We start from the raw sequence: 24,185 nt of genomic DNA on the forward strand, positions 1-24,185 counted from the left end.
TAGTGTTGTATTATATGAAGTCTCGAAGTCAGATAGAGTAAGTATTCCAAATTTTTTTCTTGTTTAGTTTTATAAAAGTCTATTGTATTTTCATATAAATTTTAATATTAACTTGTCAATTTCTTTTAAAAAGCTTTCTAGAATTTTATTTGGAATTACATTGAATCTATAGATCAATTTGGGGATATTTGATATTGTTTTTTTCTCACTGTCTTTGATCAGGTCTTTATTCAGAATTAGCTGTCCAAATTATTTGACTTTTATGGAATAAACAAATGTAAGTTTTTAGGCATCAGACTTCTTGTCTTTCGTGGTGTGTTTCTTTTCTGCAGCCTTCTTATCAGCTGCTGGTTTCTTGGTAGCTGCAGACTTTTTTCCCACCAAAGGTTTCTTCTTCTTCACACCAGTAGCCTTCTTTCCTTTCTTCCCTACCACAGGCTTCTTGCCTGGAACCCCCTTTTCATCTGATTTGGCTTCTAAGTTTGCTGCTGCCTTATCCATCCACAGTTTGTAATTCTTGGCCTTGTGAAGAATGGTGTTCTGGTGCATGGCCTTTGCATATGGGTTTAGCTTCAACATGATTCTCAGGTTCTTCAGTGGATTCTTCTTCAGGACTCTGCCATGAATTTTCTTGCGTCATGCTCGGAGGGCTCTTTGAATCTCTGGGCTTTTCAAGATTCTGCTAAGGTCGGTATTAAGCATCTTATGCATGGGAAGGTTATAGTTACTCTTGAGGGAGGCAGCCTTCCACCAAGTGCCATACAGATCATCTTAACTTGTGGAAAGCTCTTTCAGTCCAAATGCGGAAATGTCCCACATGCCCACCAGGAGCAAGTTTCAAAATCTTCAGTTTGCTTACATTAAGTAAAGTAATTCCAGGGATGTTTCTGAAGGCCTTGATGATACTGTTGTCTTCATTGTAGATGATGCAGGGTCCCCTGCACTAGAGACAATGATGGTTTCTCGTTTTGCCCTTGCCAGCTCTCATTCGCTGTGAGGCATAGATCTTTTTGATATTCCTTTTTGATACATAGACCTTTTTTATATCATTCCATTGATATCATAGACCTTTTTGATATCATTTAAGTTTCTTAAGAAGCAAAACAGCCTCCTTGGTCTTCCTGTAGCCTTCAACTTTATCTTCAGCCATGAAAGGAAGTTCAGGAACTTCCTCAATAGGATGACCTTTAGACATGACCAGCACTGGTAAGGCTGAGGCAGCCAGGGCAGAGCAGATGGCATATGGCTTCTGTGTTGTGTTCACTCTGTGGTGCCAATGGTGCCAGGTTTTGGTTGGTGCAAACATGCAGCCACCACGACACGTATTTCCAAAAGCATCCTGGCCTTTTTAAAGTTGGTTATTATTATTTTCTTTATAAAATAGCTTTATTGAGGCACAACTGACATTATGATATGTATACATTTGAAGATATGTTTTAACATATTAGATATGTTAATTAGATATGTTTAACATATGAATACACCTGTTAAACTATCACCATAATCAAGGTTTTTTTTTTTTAAAGATTTTATTTATTTGACAGAGAGAGACCCACAGCGAGAGAGGGAACACAAGCGGGGGAGTGGGAGAGGGAGAAGCAGGCTTCCCGCGGAGCAGAGAGCCCGGTGTGGGGCTCGATCCCAGGACCCTGAGATCATGACCTGAGCCGAAGGCAGACGCTTAACGACTGAGCCACCCAGGCGCCCACCATAATCAAGATTGTGAATATATACATGTCATCCCCTCAAATTTCTTCATGCCACTTTATGATCATTCGCTCCCTCACGTCTCCAGTCTGCCCCTATCCATAGACGACCACTGATCGACTGTCACTATACACTAGTTTGTGTTTTGTAGAATTTAAATAAAATTCTGTTTCTTTAACTTGGCATAATTATTTTGAGATTCATTTATGTTGTTGCATGTATCACTAGTTAATTCCATTTTATTGTTGAGTAATATTCCATTGTATAAATATACTGCAGTCTGTTTATTCAATCATTGGTAAGGATTTTGGACTTTATAGGTTTTGGCTTTTATAAATATAGCTGCTATAAAAATTCATGTACATATTTTTATATGGATATATATGCCTTGATTTCTCTTGGGTAAATAAATACCTAAGTGTGAAATGACTGGAATGCATGGTATATTAATTAATTGATTTTCAGATGTTAAATCAACTATGCACTGCTAGGATAAATCCAAACTGGCCATGCATTTGCTCTCTTTCACATGTTGATTCAGTTTGCTTGTATTTTGTCCAGGGATTTTGTGTTTATATTCACAAAAGACATTGCTTTGTAGTTTTCTTTTCTTGTAATGTCTTCTCCTGGTTTTCATATCAGAGTAATTCTGGTCTCATGGAATGAATTGGGAAGTATTCCTTTCTCTTTGATTTTATGTAAGAGTTTGTAGTTTATGTAGAATTAATATTATTTCTTGCTTAAATTCCTCAGTGAAGATATTTGGGTCTGGTAGGCATTTTTTCACTTGTTTGCTTTTTAAGGATGTCGAGTATAATTTTAATTTCCTTGATAAAGGACAATTCATGCTATCTGTTTCTTCTTGAGTGAGGTTTCTAGTTATATATTTCAAAAAGTTGCCCATTTCATCTAACTTGTCAAATTTATTGATATAAAATTGTTATTAATAATCCATATATTTCTTTGAACCTATAGAATCTGTAGTAATGTCACATGTTTCATCCTTGAAGGTAGTAATCTGCACCTTCTTTCCTTCTGATCAGTTGGCTAGAGGTTTATCAGTTTATTGAGTTTCTAAAAGACCTGACTTTTGATTTCATTGATTTGTTTTTTTTTTTTTTTTTGGTTGGTTTTCTGTTACATTAGTTTCTACTTTTAAACTTTTTTTTTTTAAGATTTTATTTGAGAGACAGAATGAGATAGAGAGAGAGCATGAGAGGGGGGAGGGTCAGAGGGAGAAGCAGACTCCCTGCTGAGCAGGGAGCCCGATGCGGGACTCGATCCCGGGACTCCAGGATCATGACCTGAGCCGAAGGCAGTCGCTTAACCAACTGAGCCACCCAGGCGCCCCCATTAGTTTCTACTTTTAAATTCCATTTTTTTCTGTATATATTCTATTATGTTTGCTCTTTTTTCTTACTGGTGGACTCTGTGGTCATTGATTTGAGACCTTTTCTTTTTCTAACATAATTGAAGTGGAAGCCCACAAATTTGACATGTTGCATTTTCATTTGCATTCATTTCATAATACTTTCTAATTTCCATTCTGATTTTTTTCTTTGACCTATGTGTTATTTATAAGTGTGTAAATTAGTTTCCAATATTTAGGAATTTTTTTCCCTCAGAGATATTTCTATTATTGATTTCTAGTTTAATTGCTTATGGTTAGAGAACATACTTTGTTTGACTTAAATCCTTTTGAATTTATTGAGACTTGTTTTAGAGCCCAGAATATGTTCTATCTTGGTTAATATTGTTTCTGTTGCACATGAAAAAAATATTCTAATGTTGGTTATTGGAATGTTCTGTATGTCAATTAGGAAAAGTTGGTTCAGTGTATTAAAGTCTTCTGTGTTGTTACTGAGTTCCTGTTATTTGTTCTATGAATTCTTATTTTTATTCTCATTTTTAATAATCTTTTATTCTTATTTTTAAGTAATCTCTACACCTAATGTGGGGCTTGAATTCAAGATCAAGAGTCACATGCTTTACCGACTGAGCCAGCTTTGGCGCCCCTCTATTAATTCTTAAGAATTAATAAATATTAATAATTATTTAAATCTCTGACTGTAATAATAGATTTGTGTATTTCTCCCTGCAGTTCTATCGGTGTTTACTTCAAGTATTCTGAATTGGTGGTTGCATACATATTTAGGATTGTCATGTCCTCTTTAATTGACCCCTTTATCATTGTGAATTAAGCTTATTTTTGATAGCAATATTCTGTGGTCCAAAATTGACTACTTCTGATATTAAATGAGCAAATTTAGTACTATTTAATTATTTTTAATATGATGTACAATTTTTTATCCTTTTTCTTTTAAATGATTTGTATCTTTGTATGTAAAATGCAGTCTCTTTGTCTCTCTCTCTCTCTTTTGTTTTTTTTTGTAGACAACATACAGTTAGATCTTGAACATTTTATCTAATCTGCTAATCCCCAACTTTTAATCAGAGTGGTCAGACCCTTTAAAGCTAGTGTGATAATTGGCATAATTAACTTTAAATCTTGCTCTTCTTTTCTGTTTATCTCTTCTGTACTTTGTTCCCCTTTTTCCTATTTCTTCTTAGGTAAAATGAGTGTTATTTATGATTCCACTTTAACATCTGTTGGCTTATTAGTTATAGCTCTTTATGTTATTGTTTGGTGGTTGCTTTAGGATTTATAGAATACATCTTTAACTTACCACAGTATATCTTCATGTGATCTTATAACACTTCAAGTAGAGCGTAAGAACTGTACAACAGTATATTTTTTAGTTATCCTGGCCTTTGTGCTATTACTGTTATCCATATGATTTTATATATATTATAAACCCCACAGTACATTACTATTACTGTTGTTCAAACAATTTTCTTTTAAATAGATATAAATAATAAGAAATAATCTTGTATATTTACCTAATGTGGTTATCATTTCTGGTCTCTTCATTCTGTGTGTAGATCCATATTTCTATCTTTCTTCTGCCTGTTGGATTTCCTTGTTTTGTGATAATGAATTATTTTGGATTTATATGTCTGAAAATGTACTTATTTTTTCTTCAATTTTGAAATGTATTTTGTCTGGATATAGGATGACAGTTTTTACTTTCAGTGCTTTAAAGATTTTCCCTGTATTATTGCTTTCCTTGTTTTTGTTTTTGTTTTTTTAATGAGAAATTTACCATCATCCTGATTTTTGTTCCTGTGTATATGACAAGTCTTTTTTCATGTCTATTTTTAAGATTTTCTCTTCATGAGGTGTTTTGAGCAATTTGAAGTTTTGTTTTTGTTTTTTTTTTTTAAATTTTATTATTATGTTAATCATCATACATTACATCATTAGTTTTTGATGTAGTGTTCCATGATTCATTGTTTGTGCATAACACCCAGTGCTCCATGCAGAACGTGCCCTCTTTAATACCCATCACCAGGCTAACCCATTCTCCCACCCGCCTCCCCTCTAGAACCCTCAGTTTGTTTTTCAGAGTCCATCGTCTCTCATGGTTCGTCTCCCCCTCCGATTTCCCCCCTTTCATTCTTCCCCTCCTGCTATCTTCTTTTTTTTTTTCTTAACATATAACGTATTATTTGTTTCACAGGTACAGATCTGTGATTCAACAGTCTTGCACAATTCACAGCGCTCACCATAGCACATATCCTCCCCAGTGTCTATCACCCAGCCATCCCATCCCTCCCACCCCAAACCCCACTCCAGCAACCCTCAGTTTGTCTCCTGAGATTAAGAATTCCTCATATCAGTGAGGTCATATGATACATGTCTTTCTCTGATTGACTTATTTCGCTCAGCATAACACCCTCCAGTTCGATCCACGTCGTTGCAAATGGCAAGAACTCATTCCTTTTGATGGCTGCATAATATTCCATTGTATATATATACCACTTCTTCTTTATCCATTCATCTGTCGATGGACATCTTGGCTCTTTCCACAGTTTGGCTATTGTGGACATTGCTGCTATAAACATTGGGGTGCACGTACCCTTTCGGATCCCTACATTTGTATCTTTGGGGTAAATACCCAGTAGTGCAATTGCTGGATCATGTGGTAGCTCTATCTTCAACTTTTTGAGGAACCTCCATACTGTTCTCCAGAGTGGTTGCACCAGCTTGCATTCCCACCAACAGTGTAGGAGGGTTCCCCTTTCTCTGCATCCCCGCCAACATCTGTCATTTCCTGACTTGTTAATTTTAGCCATTCTGACTGGTGTGAGGTGGTATCTCATTGAGGCTTTGATTTGGATTTCCCTGATGCTGGGCGATGTTGAGCACTTTTTCATGTGTCTGTTGGCCATTTGGATGTCTTTGGAAAAATGTCTGTTCATGTCTTCTGCCCATTTCTTGATTGGATTCTTTGTTCTTTGGGTGTTGAGTTTGATAAGTTCTTTATAGATTTTGGATACTAACCCTTTATCTGATATGTCATTTGCAAGTATCTTCTCCCATTCTGTTGGCTGTCTTTTGGTTTTGTTGACTGTTTCTTTTGCTGTGCAAAAGCTTTTTATCTTGATGAAGTCCCAATAGTTCATTTTTGCCCTTGCTTCCCTTGCCTTTGGCCATGTTTCTAGGAAGAAGTTGCTGTGGCTGAGGTCGAAGAGGTTGCTGCCTGTGTTCTCCTCAAGGATTTTGATGGACTCCTGTCTCACATTGAGGTCTTTCAACCATTTGGAGTCTATTTTTGTGTGTGGTGTAAGGAAATGGTCCAGTTTCATTCTTCTGCATGTGGCTGTCCAATTTTCCCAACACCATTTGTTGAAGAGACTGTCTTTTTCCCATTGGACATTCTTTCCTGCTTTGTCAAAGATTAGTTGACCATAGAGTTGAGGGTCCATTTCTGGGCTCTCTATTCTGTTCCATTGATCTATGTGTCTGTTTTTGTGCCAGTACCATACTGTCTTGATGATGACAGCTTTGTAATAGAGCTGGAAGTCTGGAATTGTGATGCCACCAGCTTTGCTTTTCTTTTTCAACATTCCTCTGGCTATTCGGGGTCTTTTCTGGTTCCATACAAATTTTAGGATTATTTGTTCCATTTCATTGAAAAAAAGTGGATGGTATTTTGATGGGGATTGCATTGAATGTGTAGATGGCTCTAGGTAGCATTGACATCTTCACAATATTTGTTCTTCCGATCCATGAGCATGGAACGTTTTTCCATTTCTTTGTGTCTTCCTCAATTTCTTTCATGAGTATTTTATAGTTTTCTGAGTACAGATCCTTTGCCTCTTTGGTTAGATTTATTCCCAGGTATCTTATGGTTTTGGGTGCAATTGTAAATGGGATCGACTCCTTAATTTCTCTTTCTTCTGTCTTGTTGTTGGTGTATAGGAATGCCACTGATTTCTGTGCATTGATTTTCTATCCTGCCACTTGACTGAATTCCTGTATGAGTTCTAGCAGTTTTGGGGTGGAGTCTTTTGGGTTTTCCACATAAAGTATCATATCATCTGCAAAGAGTGAGAGTTTGACTCCTTCTTTCCCGATTTGGATGCCTTTTATTTCTTTTTGTTGTCTGATTGCTGTGGCTAGGACTTCTAATAATATGTTGAATAGCAGTGGTGATAGTGGACATCCCTGCCACGTTCCTGACCTTAGGGGGAAAGCTCTCAGTTTTTCCCCATTGAGAATGATATTTGCTGTGGGTTTTTCATAGATGGCTTTTATGATATTGAGGTATGTACCATCTATCCCTATACTCTGAAGAGTTTTGATCAAGAAAGGATGCTGTACTTTGTCAAATGCTTTTTCTGCATCTATTGAGAGGATCATATGATTCTTGTTCTTTCTTTTGTTAATGTATTGTATCACGTTGATTGATTTGCGGATGTTGAACCAACCCTGCAGCCCAGGGATAAATCCCACTTGGTCGTGGTGAATAATCCTTTTAATGTACTGTTGGATCCTATTGGCTAGTATTTTGGTGAGAATTTTTGCATCCATGTTCATCAGGGATATTGGTCTGTAATTCTCCTTTTTGATGGGGTCTTTGTCTGGTTTAGGGATCAAGGTAATGGTGGCCTCATAAAACGAGTTTGGAAGTTTTCCTTCCATTTCTATTTTTTGGAACAGTTTCAGAAGAATTGGTATTAATTCTTCTTGAAATGTTTGGTAGAATTCCCCTGGGAAGCCATCTGGCCCTGGGCTTTTGTTTGTTGGAAGATTTTTGATGACTGCTTCAATTTCCTTAGTGGTTATAGGTCTGTTCAGGTTTTCTATTTCTTCCTGGTTCAGTTTTGGTAGTTGATACATCTCTAGGAATGCACCCATTTCTTCCAGATTATCTAATTTGCTGGCATATAGTTGCTCATAATATGTTCTTATGATTGTTTGTATTTCTTTGGTGTTGGTTGTGATCTCTCCTCTTTCATTCATGATTTTGTTGATTTGGGTCATTTCTCTTTTCTTTTTGATAAGTCTGGCCAGGGGTTTATCAATCTTGTTAATTCTTTCAAAGAACCAGCTCCTAGTTTCGTTGATTTGTTCTACTGTTCTTTTGGTTTCTATTTCATTGATTTCTGCTCTGATCTTTATTATTTCTCTTCTCCTGCTGGGTTTAGGCTTTATTTGCTGTTCTTTCTCCAGCTCCTTTAGGTGTAGGGTTAGGTTGTGTGCTTGAGACCTTTCTTGTTTCTTGAGAAAGGCTTATATTGCTATATACTTGCCTCTTAGGGCTGCTTTTGCTGCATCCCAAAGATTTTGAATAGTTGTGTTTTCATTTTCATTGGTTTCCATGAATTTTTTTAACTCTTCTTTAATTTCCTGGTTGACCCATTCATTCTTTAGTAGGATGCTCTTTAGCCTCCATGTTTTTGAGTTCTTTCCGACTTTCCTCTTGTGATTGAGTTCTAGTTTCAAAGCATTGTGGTCTGAAAATAGGCAGGGATTGATCCCAATCTTTTGGTACCGGTTGAGACCTGATTTATGACCTAGGATGTGATCTATTCCGGAGAATGTTCCATGGGCACTAGAGAAGAATGTGTATTCCGTTGCTTTGGGATGGAATGTTCTGAATATGTCTGTGAAGTCCATTTGGTCTTGTGTGTCATTTAAAGTCTTTATTTCCTTGTTGATCTTTTGCTTAGATGATCTTTCCATTTCAGTGAAGGGTGTGTTAATGTCCCCCACTATTATTGTATTGTTGTCGATGTGTTTCTTTGCTCGTGTTATTAATTGCCTTATATGATTGGCTGCTCCCATGTTAGGGGCATAGATATTTACAATTTTTAGATCTTCTTGTTGGATAGACCCTTTAAGTAGGATATAGTGTCGTTCCTCATCTCTTATTACAGTCTTTGGTTTAAAATCTAATCTGATATAAGGATTGCCACCCCAGGTTTCTTTTGGTGTCCATTAGCGTGGTAAATGGTTTTCCACCCCCTTACTTTAAATCTGGGGGTGTCTTTGGATCTAAAATGAGTCTCTTGCAGACAGCATATTGATGGGTCTTGTTTTTTAATCCAATCTGATAGCCTGTGTCTTTTGATTGGGGCATTTAGCCCATTTACATTCAGGGTAACTATTGAAAGATAGGAATTTAGTGCTATTGTATTGCCTGTAAGGTGACTGTTACTGTGTATTGTCTGTGTTCCTTTCTGGTCTATGTTGCTTTTAGGCTCTCTCTTTGCTTAGAGGACCCCTTTCAAGATTTCTTGTAGGGCTGGTTTCGTGTTTGCCAATTCCTTTAGTTTTTGTTTGTCCTGGAAGCTTTTTATCTCTCCTTCTATTTTCAATGACAGCCTAGCTGGATATAGTATTCTTGCCTGCATATTTTTCTTGTTTAGTGCTCTGAAGATATCATGCCAGTCCTTTCTGGCCTGCCAGGTCTCTGTGGATAGGTCTGTTGCCAATCTAATGTTTCTACCATTGTAGGTTACATATGTCTTCTCCCGAGCTGCTTTCAGGATTTTCTCTTTGTCTCTGAGACTTGTAAATTTTACTATTAGATGTCGTGGTGTTGACCTATTTTTATTGATTTTGAGAGGGGTTGTCTGTGCCTCCTGGATTTTGATGCCTGTTTCCTTCCCCAAATTAGGGAAGTTCTCTGCTATAATTTGCTCCAATATACCTTCTGTCCCTCTCTCTCTTTCTTCTTCTTCTGGGATCCCAATTATTCTAATGTTGTTTCGTCTTATGGTATCGCTTATCTCTCGAATTCTGCCCTCGTGACCCAGTAGTTGTTTATCTCTCTTTTTCTCAGCTTCTTTATTTTCCATCATTTGGTCTTCTATCTCACTGATTCTCTCTTTTGCCTCATTTATCCTAGCAGTTAGTGCCCCCATTTTTGATTGCACCTCATTAATAGACTTTTTGATTTCGACTTGGTTAGATTTTAGTTCTTTTATTTCTCCAGAAAGTGTTTCTCTAATAACTTCCATGCTTTTTTCAAGCCCAGCTAGTATCTTTAAAGTGATGATTCTGAACTCTAGATCCAACATCGTACTAATGTCCGTATTGAGTAGGTCCCTGGCAGTTGGTACTACCTCTTGTTCCTTTTGTTGAGGTGATTTTTTCCATATTGTCATTTTGTCCAGAGGAGAATAGATTAATGAGAGAACAAAATGTTAACAGGGTAACAACGTCCCCAGAAAATATACTCTAAACAAATCAGAAAAGACCTGAAGCTGGGGGAAAAAGAAAGGGAAAGAAAGAAAAAAGAAAAAGGAAAAAAAAAAAAAGAAAAAGAAAAAGATAAAAACAGAAAAAAAAACAGAACAATACAAAAAAAAAAACAGAATATGATCAAATATGATCAGGCTGGTACATAGATCAGTGCCACACACTAGATTTTGGGTGTATTTTGGTCTGTTAGAAGAAAATGCCTCCCAAAATTTTAAAGAAAGAAAAACTTATATATGTACAAAAATAAGGGTTGATATGATGAAGGGATGGAATATGACTGTAAAAATGAAAATTATAAAAAAATTTTATAAAAGGAATTGATAAGAAGTTGTTTGAAAAAAGAAAAGAGGATTTAAAAAAAAAAGAAAGAAAAAAAAAGGGAGAGAATGTGATCAGGCAGGAGAGTAGAACAAAACCATACACTAGAGATTTAGGGTATATTTTGATCTGTTAGAAGAAACTATCTCAAAATTTTAAAGAGAGAACAACTTATATATATATATGCCAAAAATAAGGGTAACTACTATGAAGGGATAGAATATGACTGTAAAAATGAAAAATAAAAGTGTTTTTTAAAAAAGGGATTGATAAGATGTTGGTTGAACAAGGGAAAAAGAAAAATTCAAAAAAAAAAAAGACAGTTAAAAAAAAATTAACTTTGAAAGACTAAAGAATCATGGTAAAAAAGCCATGAATTCTATGAGCCGTATTGCCCTAACGCTGGAGTTCTGCCGTTCTCATTGATGGGTAAACTTGGCCTTGGCTGGCTGTTCTCGCGGATCTTCTGGGGGAGGGGCCTGTTGCCATGGTTCCCAAATGTCTTTGCCAGAGGTGGAATTGCCCCGCCCTTGCCGGGTCCGGGCTAAGTAATCCGCTCGGGTTTGCTTTCGGGAGCTTTTGTTCCCTGCAAGGTTTCCGTACAGCTTTGGAGGCCAAGAGTGAAAATGGCAGCCTCCCAATCTCTGCCCCGGAGGAGCCGAGAACTCGGGGCCCTGCTCCTCAGTGAGCCCCCAGAGAAAAGCAGTCAGTCACTCCCGTCTCCCCGGTCTCCGGCCGCACTCCGTGCTCACCCGGCCTGTGACCGCGCGTTTCTATCTCTGGCACCCGACCCCGGGTGGAGTCTCCAAACCCAGCAGATCCCTGCGGTGTGCTCCCGCGCCGCTCCTCCCGGGGGAAGAAGGTGAGTCTCCCCGGATCTGCCGCTTGTTGGGTCCCTGCTGGAGGTGCAGTGGCCCGACTGTGCCACGGATCACGGTTTATGACAACCCCGAGCTGAAAGCCTGCACCTCGGCTCTGTCTCTGCAGCCCGCTTCCCTGCTCCGATACCTGGGAGCTCTGCTGCACTCAGGCACCCCCGGTCTTTCTGTGACCCCGAGGGTCCTGAGACCACACTGTCCCACGAGGGTTCCACCCCCTGCTTAGCCACCAGAGTGACGTCCCTCGGCGGAGCCGACTTCTAAAAGTCCTGATTTTGTGCTCGGCGGCTCTATCACTTGCCAGAAGCGGCCGATGGAGGCCCCTTCCCCCGCCGTCTATCCTCCTGGATATCGCCTCGGATTCACTTCTCCGCACGTCCTACCTTCCAGAAAGTGGTTGCTTTTCTGTTCAGAGAGTTGCTGCTATTCTTTTCTTCGATCTCCTGTTGAGTTCGTAGGTGTTCAGAATGGTTTGATCCCTATCCAGCTGAATTCCTGAGACCAGACGAAATCCAGGTCTCCTACTCCTCCGCCATCTTGCTCCACCCCTCTGTTTTGAGCAATTTGATTATGATGTGCCTTGGTGTATTTTTTTTCATGTGGCTTGTGCTTGGAATTTGTTAAATATCTTTGATCTTTTGCTTTGTAATTTTTATCAAATTTGAAATGTTTTTGGCTATTATTTCTTCAGATACTTTTTTCTGCCCTTTTTTCTGCCCTTCTCCCTCTATGAATACCATTTACACACATATTAGACCACTTAAAGTTTTGTTCCACAGCTCATTGATGCTCTTTTCATTCATTTATTGTTTTTTTTTTTTTTTCCTCCTCGATGTGTTTGTTCTTGGATAGCTTCCATTGCTGTGTCTTCAAATTCACAAAATCTGTTTTTCTGCAATGTCTAACATGCCCTTAATTTATATAGTGTATTTCATTTTTCATCTCAGGCTTATCATTTACGTTTTTAGAGGTTTTATTTGGGTCATGTCTCTATTTAAATTTTTTTGAACACCTGGAATAGAGTAATAACAATTGTAATGTTCTTTTCTCTTAATTCTAATGTATCTTTCTCAGATCATTTTCCTACTTCTTTGCATGTCTGATTATTTTTAATTGTTGTATGACATTGTGATTTTTGTCCTGTTACATGATGGACTTTTTGTATTCCTACAAATATTCTTTTTTTTTTTTTTCTTTAAGTAGGCTCCATGCCCAGTGTGGGACTTGACTCATAACCCTGAGATCAAGAGTTGCGTGCTCTACTGACTGAGCCAGCTAGGTATCCCTACAAATATTGTTGAGCTCAGTTTGCCATTAGGTTACAGGGAAACAGTTTGATCCTTTAGGGTTCTGCTTTAAGATTTGCTAGACAGGATCTAGTGTTCAATAAGGAGTTTATTATCACCTATAAGTGAGGCAAGTCTGTTCTTACGATTCTACCCAATACCCTATAAATTATCCACCAGTATGGTTGGGGGAACAGATATGATTTTTAGCCCATGTGAGTGCAGGCACAGTTCCCTCTGATCCTTTTAGGAGGCTCTTTCTACAACCTCTGGTAGTTTCTTCACATGCATGCCTTGATGATATTCTGCTGACCACTCAAGGACTTTTTGCAGCTCTCTCCTCTCTGGTACTCTGTTGCATGTACTCTGTGTCTCTTGCTCTGGAATCTCAGTTCTGTCTCCTCCATTCAAACAATCTTCTGGGCTCTGCCTTAGTTGTACCTCACTGTGTTGTAATCTGGAAACTTAAGGCAATTGTAGGGGGTTGCTCCTTTCATTTCCCATCTCTCAGGAATTACTATCCTTTGCTGTCTCATGTCTAGTGACATAAAGCCATTGTTTCATTTATTTTATCTATTTTTTCTTTAAAAAAGTAGTTGTTTCATGCATGAAGGCCTTTTGCTCTATTTTATCTGGAAACTTAAGTTAACTATTTTTATTTCCAGAGATAGTCCACCCTGCCCCATTGTGTGGACTCCTTTGTCATTGTGATCAGTCACCCCAGCTTTCCCTTTTCTGCTTGGCCTCCTTCCTCAGCCCTTTCCTTGACCTCAGATCCTGGTAGAACTTCCTGCAGTGATAGGAATTTCAATGTAACTCTGTAAAATCCATGTTCTAGTTTACAACCTTGACTAAGTCCCTCATGTAGCCCTGTCATTAAAGGTATCTATTTATTTTTAATTAAAACTTTTTTTCTGGACTGTAAGGTACAGAAAGAGCTTGTTCAGGAGATCACATGAAGAAGTTTGTGGTTAGAATATTGGCAGATGTGGTGAAGCATGAGGTGCATGCTCAGCAGCAGATCCAGTCCTCATGAGAAGTCAGATGTTCATTCAGGATCCCACAGAAAATTTCCATAATGTTCTTATAGAAGTAGTGTGTGTTAAGCCCCTGAGTGTATCTGGACTTTGGCTCAATGTCAAGTCTGGTGTATCCAGGGTTGCATGGTCCTATAGCACAATGTTCAGGAATCCTTCATATAAATGCTTCTCACAGTGGCAGCAAGGACTTAACTGCACCTTGGGATCCCGTGGAGTGTCGAGAATGTTGCCAATGGTTCAGAATGATGTCTTCTGTGAGTACTCATTTTGTAAACATGATTTCTAATATTCCCAACCATGCAGGATATATATCACTTCCCCTGTTTTCCCAGTGAAGAAATAATGACTCAAGGAGGCAAAGTGACTTGCTTTGTCTCAACCAGTGGGTTAGAGTCCTGCTTCAATGCTGATGTGTCTGATTTCATTCCTGAATATCTTTCAGTGTACCATCTAACCCATTCTATTCATACCATTGATAATGTAATGCTTTCTTGTTTTAAGTCATGAAGTAGCAGAATGGGTCATTGTTATGAACTGCACTGTGCCCTCCCCATCAAATTCCTATGTTGAAGCTCTACTCCCAATCTGGTTGTACTAGGATATGGCACTTTAAAGGGGTAATTAAAGTTAAATGAGATCATGCGGTAGGACCCTAATCCAATGTGACTGGTATCCTTATAAGAAGAAGGAAAAACACCAGTGATGGACACACAGGGGAAAGGCCACATGAGGACACAGTGAGAAGGTGACCAAGGAGAGACAAGCCAAAGAGAGAGGCCTCAGGAGAAACAGTCCTGCTGACACCTGAATCTTGGACTCCCAGCCTCCAGAAGGGTGAAGCAAATAAATGTTTGTTGTTTGAGCCCCTCCATCTACAGTACTTTGTTATGGCAACCCAACCAGAATAATACAGTCCTCAACACCAAAAAAAGTCAGAATCAAAGATTTCTGCAGTCCTTTGCAAAATCTAACATTTTGTGGATTGAGGATGTTTGACTCTCTCATCAGTTCAGATCTCTTGACTACACAGATCTCTTGACTTCAGATCTCTTGACCCTCATGCCAACATCTTATTTAGTAATTCAACCATCCCACCAAACCCCAGGGAAAATGTCTGTTGCACCTTCTGGGAACTGTGTTTGGAAACCATTTTTCTCACTTTGCTGAGGGTCCCTACTGAACAGTGATGGCCCAGGTTTCTCGGGATAGGTGAGTACAGAATAGGGCTTCTGATATGGCATTTTCTGCCACAGGAACCAGTATGGGACTGTCCCTAAGAGCATCCTTGAGTCCGAGTCAAAAGCCCCAGATCCAAGCAGCTAGAGGAAACCCTGAAAGACTGATATGGTGCCGTGGTGCTTTGTAACAACCAGATTAGTGTGTGAGGCACACATGGTCACACATAATGCCCCAGAGAGGTGAGGGTTCTGTGCCTCTGAAAACTCACATTATGGACTCAGGTTTTTATTTGTTTTTAATATTCTAAGTACTTGTGATATTTCCCAAATTCCATAACTTCATCCACACTTTTCTTGATCCTGGTATTCCTTCCAAATATCAGACTTTGTCAGATATTTCCTTCAAGCCAGCTCATTAGCATGTACCTTCTGTATTTCTCTCTTCCTCTTGTAGGGGGAAGGATGGTGATTTTGGCCATTCAGTGCCGGCCTGAAAAAGCACAAAGGAGCTGTGGTGTGTGACTTGAGGGCAGAGTCCAAAACACCCTCTACCAACTGCAGTAGAAATTCCTTCTTTAGGTGAGGTGAGTAAACTCCACACATCCCACGGTGAAGAGGCAGTCCCAGCCTGGAGCAGTGGTAGTTAAAGTAGAAACAATCCAGCTTAAATTATTGTATCAGTTTAACTCTGAAGGAATAAGAGGAAAAAGAGATCAATATTGATATCTTTATTTAAAGGGAGTGGAGGGCTGAGGGCTGCATGTACGTGGGCAGAATGAGGAGGTTAAGAAGACCTGGATCCAGGTAAATCAGCCATTGTCCCCAGCTCTGTCCATACCAGTCTCTGGAAGCCCTATATAGGGATCGTCCAGAGAGGCCCTGAGAATGCCCTTCAGCCTCCACTGTGCCTATTTTTTCCTGTATGTTATGGCAGGATAAGGAGGGAGACAAATGAGGAATGCACTCATGCTGTGTGATTAAATTCCCAAGCAAATATTTCCAAGTCTCCCCATTTTCCTCCACACAGATCCCCCTGAACCATGCTGCTAGAGGGATCCTCAGGGGAGCTGCCACAGCACTAAATGCCAGGACTGAGCACTCCAGAGACCACATCACAGGCTGCTCCCACATCTCCTGGTGAAACCCATGGTCTCCTAAGGCACCCCAGCCTGTGATCCTCAACACCTCACAGTTCAGCCATTATTAGCATCACCAAGGAATCTGATAGATGCAAAAAACCCTTTCTAGATGGCATTCAAATATTTACATGTGCAGTGGGGTAATATTTTATAGAGAAACAACAAATTCTTTTCCCACAGTACTTCCAGGCATCCTTTGGCCTTAACCCAGTGAGGCATCAGCCAGGGTACATAGTGTATACCATGCACAGCAGAGTGGGTGGGTGGGGGGACAGAGAAAGAGGGTGGGGTGGGGGGGGAGAGGGAAAGAGAGAGAGAGAAAGTTTGTATTACACAATCTTTTAACATCTCAAAATTAGACTTTTGAAAATCATGTCTGAATCTATAGTCTGAGATGAAAGCATTTTGAGTTTCAAAATTTGGGCCCTGACAAAAAATATGTGCTCATTTTGATTCAGTTTTTTTTCTCATCCTGAGGAGTTGATCAAGTTTTCATGGGCTGGAGAGGGATAGAAGAAGTTAGAGAAGAAAAGGGGAAATGTGGAGTCATGAAACTCTGAGCAAGATCCCAGGGCACTCCCCCAGAAGTCAGAGCCCTAGCAGAGAGAACAGGCGGAGATGACCAGAAGGCACAGCAGAATCCAGATGACTCAGGGAATCTAGGAGTATAGAAGACCCCACTTGCTTGGAAAATCTCTGAGTGCCTTACCTGCAGCATAGACATGGTCCTGGATCTATGGTCACATAGGCTATTGGATACATACAAGCATCACAGAACTCCCTTTTACTCCAGAGTTGCCTGAGAAGCAGGTGTCAGGAGTACCACAGAAAGGTACCCCACTCCTACTCAGTCCCTGAGGCTCCAGAATGGCATAGGCTTCGGGGGGCTACTTTTAGGTCCCTAAGTGTAGCCTAAAGTAGGTGGGAGAAGGTTGGACAGAGGGGGCCCTGCATTGAGAAGTGAGAGGTGACCAGCAGCCTGCACACACCAGACTAGCTATGGAGATGTACCTCTCAGGGGATGGCAGACTGAAGGTGATATAACAGAGGATAGACACCCATCCCCACCCAGCTCTGAGGCCATGGCACCAAGGAACCGTATAAAACACAGCCACAACCTGGCGGAAGATTGGAAGAATGCACGCGTGTGTGGGGGGTGTGTGTGTGTGTGTGGCCTGACTTGTCTAAAATTTCATTTCTGCCACCAGTGGAAGTGGGCTTAAAAAAGAAATTATGTCATATAAACACAAATCAGCATTTCTTGAAAACTTCTAGATTCATACCCTGCTATTCCATTTTATTTATCTTTTAGAGCAAATTTTAAGCACATAATAAAACAGAGATATAGATGGGAGAAAGCTTTATTGCCACGGATTTAAAGTGCAAATAGATGTAATCCTACCTGTAGTTGGAAAGTTGTAAATGTCATTATTGAGTGAATATTTTACTGCTATGGGAACCGCCAAAAAAACAAAGGCAATAAAACTGCCACTTTTTTATTCCTATGACAAAAACATACACAAAAATCATAAATCCATTAGATTTTCAAATCACAGTAATGTTGAGAACAATTTTCTTCTGTGCCTATAAAACTCCAGATAAGAAATGATCTCATATAAAGGAATAGGTGATAGCAATTCACATCCTTTGGTGTGCAGCTTGGCATGAGTGTGGCAGCTCAGAAAGAACTATCTATGAAAGCAAAGCTTTAGTTAAGAAGGACAGGGTTAGATCAAAACCACCTATCCTATGTGGGAAGGGATCCCTATTGAGAAGCCCACAAATCACTAGCAAAAAACGAAAAAGAATAATAGCCATGAATTGAATTATGACTGTGTGTTAGGAGTACTTTACATGTCTTAGTCACATAGTTCCAACAATGCTCTGCCCTGTGAGAGGCCTGAACCAGGCTCCATTTATTATTACCAGACCCCTCAGGTGTCCCCACTCTAGCAAAGGGCCATGATGATGTTTCAGGTCCCCAGGTGTCACTGTCACCTGAAAACTGCCCCTGCACTTTTATGTTCTCTGCAGACTTGCATGCCATGGGCCTGGCCCAGGTCACAGCCTGTAGTCCAGCTTCTGGGGGTAGAGAACAGGAATATCTGAACCCTCCTGGCTCCTGCCATTGAAAGCAAGGCCCTGCCGCTCCAAGACTACTATTCCAGCACAGTCTCTGTAAGACAGCTTAGGCTGTCATAACAAAATACTATACACTGGGTAACTTAAAGAATAGACATTTATTTCTCACCGTTCTGGAGGCTAAAACTCCAAAATGAGGGCGCCAACATGGCCAGGTTCTGGTGAGGACCTGCTTTTGGCTTGCAGATGGTCACCTTCTCAGTGTGTGCTCACATGGGAGGAAAAAAAAACAAGCTCTGTGGTGTCTCTTCTTAGGTGTCTCTAACCCATCATGGAACCTCCACCCTCATGATGTCATCTAAACCCTAATCACCTTCCAAAGGCCTCACCTCCTAATACCATCAAATTGGGGGTTAGAGCTTCAACATAGGAGTTTTTGTGGGATGCAAATATTTTGTCTTTAAAAATCTCCAAATATAGGCAAGGGTTTCAGTTGCCCAGTAGTCACAAAACAGATGGGAAAGACCCCAATCCTTATTCATCACAGCAAGGGCTGCTCCCTGGGTTATTTAACTTCAGAGGCCAGGATCTCATCTGGCATGTGATGCTGCTTCCAGGGAGCATTGAATTGTTAGAAATTCAGGGAGTGTTGGGAATGTCAGCATATTGGGGGTGTTGGGAGTGTTGGAAATGTTGAAAATTTGGGGGGTATTGGGAGAGTTGGGGATATTGGGAGTTGTGGGAATGTTGGAAATTTGGGGAGTATTGGGAGTGTTGGGAATATTGAGAGTGTTGGGAATTTTGGGGGTGTTGGGAATTTGGGGAATATTAGTGTTGGGAATATTGGGAGTGTTGAGAATGTTGGGAATGTTAGGAGTGTTAGGAATGATGTGAATTTGGGGGGTGTTGGGAACGTTGAGAATGTTGGGAATTTGTGGAATATTGGGAGTGTTGGGAATCTTAGAAATTTGGGCAGTATTGGGAATGTTGTGAATTTGGGGGGTGTTGGGAATGTTGTGAATTTGGGGGTGTTGGGTGTGTTGAGAATACTGGGAATTGGTTTAATAATGGGAGTGTTGGGAAAGATGGGAGTGTCAGCAATATAGACTCTAATCCTCAGGGTGTTCGGGTTTCCTGCTAGTGGTGGACTTCTGCCATCAGGAAATACCTCCATAGCTTAGGAGTCCTTAGTTGCAAACTTATCCTTTCTTACTGGCTCCCTTGCAACTGGGACCTGAGGTGCCAGTAGGCATTTCCCATTCCCTGACACATAGTGTGCACTCTCACTTCGATGCCTTTGTATGTGCTGTTCTCTCCTCCCCGCATATCCTCTCCACCTCGTCTTCCTGGCAAATTCTCACTCACTTTGAAGCACTGGTTCAAATACCTCCTTGTGAAGGCTTCCACAACCCACTAGGCAGTGAAAACATTCATAATTCTAGCAACTTATTTTTATTATTTACTGCTAGTATTTTACTATAATTATACATTCTTTTTACGATAGTCTGAGCTCCTAAAAATCTAGGCATTTGCTCTATATTTTATTCCATGGCAGATGCTACTGGTGCCCTGCCTGTGCCAAAGGCTGCTTGCTGCGTGTGCCTGAGGTTCTCCTCCTGAGCACTTGTGTTCTCATGTTGGGAGTATACTTGGACTCACTCACGGACAAGCCAAGAATAGCAGCCTTCAACCAGAGAAGTTTGTGAGGAGCTATGAGTGAGAACCCAGCAACTAGCCTTGGCTGGGATGACTCTGAACATGTTCATAGCCTCATTTCATAGTTGACTTCTGAGGACCCCAACTTAGACAGGTCCCAGAGTTTAGTTCAATGCCTGACTTCAATTAGGTTCTTAATAATGAATAAATCAGCCCTGAAGTGGATCAGAAATTCATTCATTTATTCATGCATGCAATGAACATTTGTGGAGAACGTATCAGGTTTTAGAAACTGTGCTAGATGCAACATGATGTACCTAAATGATCATTTTAAGGAATCTAAATTTTTTTTATTAACATATAATTATTATTTGTTTCAGGGGTACAGGTCTGTGATTCATCAGTCTTGCACAATTCACAGCGCTCACCATAGCACATACCCTCCCCAATGTCTATCACCCAGCCACCCCATCCCTCCCACCCCCCACCACTCCAGCAACCCTCAGTTTGTTTCCTGAGATTAAGTGCCTCTTATGGTTTGTTTCCCCATCTGGTTTCATCTTGTTTCATTTTCCCCTCCCTTCCCCTATGATCCTCTGTCTTGTTTCTCAAATTCCTCATATCAGTGAGATCATATGATAATTGTCTTTCTCTGATTGACTTATTTCGCTTAGCATACTACCCTCTAGTTCCATCCACATTGTTGCAAATGGCAAGATTTCATTTTTTGATGGCTGCATAATATTCCATTATATATATATATATATATATATATATATATATATATATATATATACACATATCTCATATCTTCCTTATCCATTCATCTGCTGATGGACATCTAGGCTCTTTCCATAGTTTGGCTGTTGTGGACCTTGGTGCTATAAACATTAGGGTGCATGTGCCCTTTCAGATCATGCATTTGTATCTTCAGGGTAAATACCCAGTAGTACAATTGCTGGGTCGTAGGGTAGCTCTATTTTCAACTTTCTGAGGAACCTCCATACTGTTTTACAGAGTGGCTGCACCAGCTTGCATTCCCATCAACAGTGTAGGAGGGTTCCCCTTTTTCCGCATCCTCGCCAACATCTGTCGTTTCCTGACTTGTTAATTTTAGCCATTCTGACTGGTGTAAGGTGGTATGTCATTGAGGATTTGATTTGTATTTCCCTGATGTTGAGTGTTGTTGAACACTTTTTCATGTGTCTATTGGCCATTTGGATGTCTTCTTTGGAAAAATGTCAGTTCATGTCTTCTGCCCATTTCTTGATTGGATTCTTTGTTCTTTGGGTGTTGAGTTTGATAAGTTCTTTAGAGATTTTGGATACTAGCCCTTTATCTGATGTGTCATTTGCAAATATCTTCTCCCATTCTGTCAGTTGTCTCTTGGTTTTGTTGACTGTTTCCTTTGCTGTGCAAAAGCTTTTTATCTTGATGAAGTCCCAATAGTTCATTTTTGCTCTTGCTTCCCTCGCCTTTGGCAATGTTTCTAGGAAGAAGTTGCTGCGGCTGAGGTCAAAGAGGTTGCTGCCTGTGTTCTCCTTAAGGATTTTGATGGACTCCTGTCTCACATTTAGGTCTTTCATCCATTTTGAGTCTATTTTTATGTGTGGTGTAAGGAATCTAAAATCTAATGCAGGAAATAATACAAGCAAATACATAATCTTACTAATTACCAATTTTAGTGTAACAGTTACCCCCAAATTTAGCATCTTAAAATAACAAACATTTATTGACTTGCACAGTTTCTCTGGGTCAGGATCCTGGTGAAACTTGACTGGGTACCTCTTATTCAGGGACTCCCATGGGGTTGCAATCAGGCTGCCAGCTGGGGCTGCATCAACCAAAGGCTTGGATGGGGCATCCACTTCAAAGGCAGCCACTCACATGGCTGGCAAGCTGGGACTGGCTGTTAAAAGGAGGCTTAGTTCCTCCGTGGGACTCTATAGTGTACACATAGGATTCTAAGTAACCAAAAAAAAAAAAAAGAGTCCTCTCGGCTTTCAGCTTTGCTGAGTCACTCTTTGGTACCTTGAGTTCAGCAAGCACAATGAGCAGCATTTTATATCTTTCCCTGGCTGATCACTAACTAGGGGGTTAAAAATTCCTTACACATATAGAAGAGAGGGTTAGAGGCACAGAACCCTCTAGCTCTTCATTTCCTGGGGAAGTTAGTATTCCTTGGAAAGCCAGGGAGGAGCCCTCCTGGTGCTCCATCCTTGCTGTGCCAGCTCTGAGCCCAGAACATGGCTGATCATCTGGTGGTAAACAGTACAAAGTGGTTAAAAATGTGGGTGCTGGCTTGACTTTGGGGAAGTTATGTGGCCTCTCTTTACCTCATTTTCCTTATGTGCAAACTGAGGATGATAATAGTAGCTACCCCATGAAGTTGACTAAGGATGAAATGGGTTAACACCCATGGAGCACTAAGTGCCTAGAAAACACTAGACAGAGGTGACCTTTACTACCTCCCTGCTGGCCCTTTTGCTTTCAGGCAGAATTCTGCCACTGCTGTGATAAAAATCATTCAGACAGACATCCCTTAAAAAATTAAGTATCAAATTACTGAGTTGATAAAATATAAACAAAGTAATTGATGTTATGGGCTTCACAATTGTGTTTTCAGGTAGAGGAAGTGGGTCATGTGTCTACCTGAAAGCACAATTATTATGAAGCCCATAATCAGCACACACAGACACACACACACACACACACACACCTGCAGCAGTGTGGCAGGCTGTCATGTGCAATAGAAGTGGTCAAATGAGGTAGAATAGAATGTTCCTTGGGATCAGAAGCTGGGTCCCTGGATGAGGCACGTACTTAGTGTTTCAGCAGTGGTGAAAGAACACAGAGACCTACCAATGGTGTTTTGGGCACAGGAACAGCACGGACAGAGGTGTAGAGGGAAGGGAGTTAGCCAGGGCTGTCTGGGTCCCCCCTTCTCAGGAAGAGAAGCTGTGGTAACCACCCCTGAAGAGGCTCCTCCAGTGCTCATTGGGGTTTTGGCCCTCATAGGTATCTTCCTTGAACCTATGGAGATACCAAAATAAAAAGTGTTCTTGGATTAGATGTCCAGCCTGCCTTGAGCCAGGACTGGGGGCAAATGAAAAGTAAGGCTGAACTGAGATGAGCAGATGGCATTGCTGAAGAAGTCAGATATCTAAAAGGCTGGGAGTGGGGTGGGCAGGCAACAAAAAGGAGAGCAGGAACCCAGCTCTCCAAGAGCAGAAGCCAGAGGGCCATTTTGGTTTACTCTGAGGAGCAGACTTCTTTTCTGGGCTTCCTGGTATGTGGGGTAGCAGACAATGAAAAACCAGTAGGGACAGGTTAGAGTGGTGGGTATGGCCTGAGAGACAGATTGGCACAGGTGAGGGGGTGGGGCTTGAGACCATAGCGCCATTGTAGTTTTAGGAATTGGGATGGTGTTGGTGGGCTCAGAGGGGACTTTAGTGGTGTTGCTCCAATGCCTCCATGCAGGGAAGACAGCTGGGGCTAGAATAGGACTGTGGCCAGGAGCCTGATGGAAGGGGAAAATCTGGAGCAACATCCTGAGGAATAGTGCACAGGGCACTCTCTCTGAGTCAAACATTCTTCCCTTCAGCATGAAGTCCCTGCTCCAGTCTGTTCCCAGTGGCTGATGCTCATCCCAGATGCTTGGTAGCCACTGCTATGCTCTGTCTTTCCTCTTTCCCACTCACTCCTTCTTCTGGGAAGATGCTGGCTCAGCCCTCAATGTGGTCTTTGGCTTGGGGAGATGGGGAGCTGCAGGCAGCACTCTGGCTGTCCCCATGGACCCTCTAAATGGATGTTGGCTTCCACCCTGGGTCCATTTCCTCTGAGCTTTGTGCTGTTGGGAGGCCATGGCTCTGCAAACTCATGTTTTTTTTTTTTTGACTGAAGCTGATAAAACACTGGAGTTGGTTTTAATTTTTGATGGTGTGGAGGTTTGTAGACGTGCTCCAATGGTTCCCACCACTCCCATTCTTCTCAATTCAAATTTCTCTGTGGGCAAAGAGAGGGCCAGGGAGGTAGATCTGCACCCTGTCCCCAGGCTTTTAATTCAGGAGGCTCAAATGGATTTTCTCGCTGAGAATGCTAAACCTCAACAATAGTGGGTATAAGCTATTTTCTGTCAAGTCAAAGATGAGTTTTCTTCTTAACCCAGCGTTCTCTGACAAATGGGGACTTGTTGATTTTATCTCTGGATGTGTTAATAAGGAGACTCTCCCCAGTTGCAGGTGAGACCCAGCTCTGCCAGTTCTGTGCTACACTCTCACCTGT

At 40.8% G+C, this 24,185-nt stretch overlaps 1 pseudogene; it reads right to left on the bottom strand.

The window, feature by feature from the left end:
• Positions 1-234: 234 nt before the first annotated feature.
• On the bottom strand, positions 235-16,887 carry LOC116623815 (annotated as a pseudogene).
• Positions 16,888-24,185: the final 7,298 nt, after the last annotated feature.

Source organism: Phoca vitulina, unplaced genomic scaffold (genome assembly GCF_004348235.1).
Source record: "Phoca vitulina isolate PV1807 unplaced genomic scaffold, GSC_HSeal_1.0 scaffold61, whole genome shotgun sequence".
Classification (NCBI taxonomy): Eukaryota; Metazoa; Chordata; class Mammalia; order Carnivora; family Phocidae; genus Phoca; species Phoca vitulina.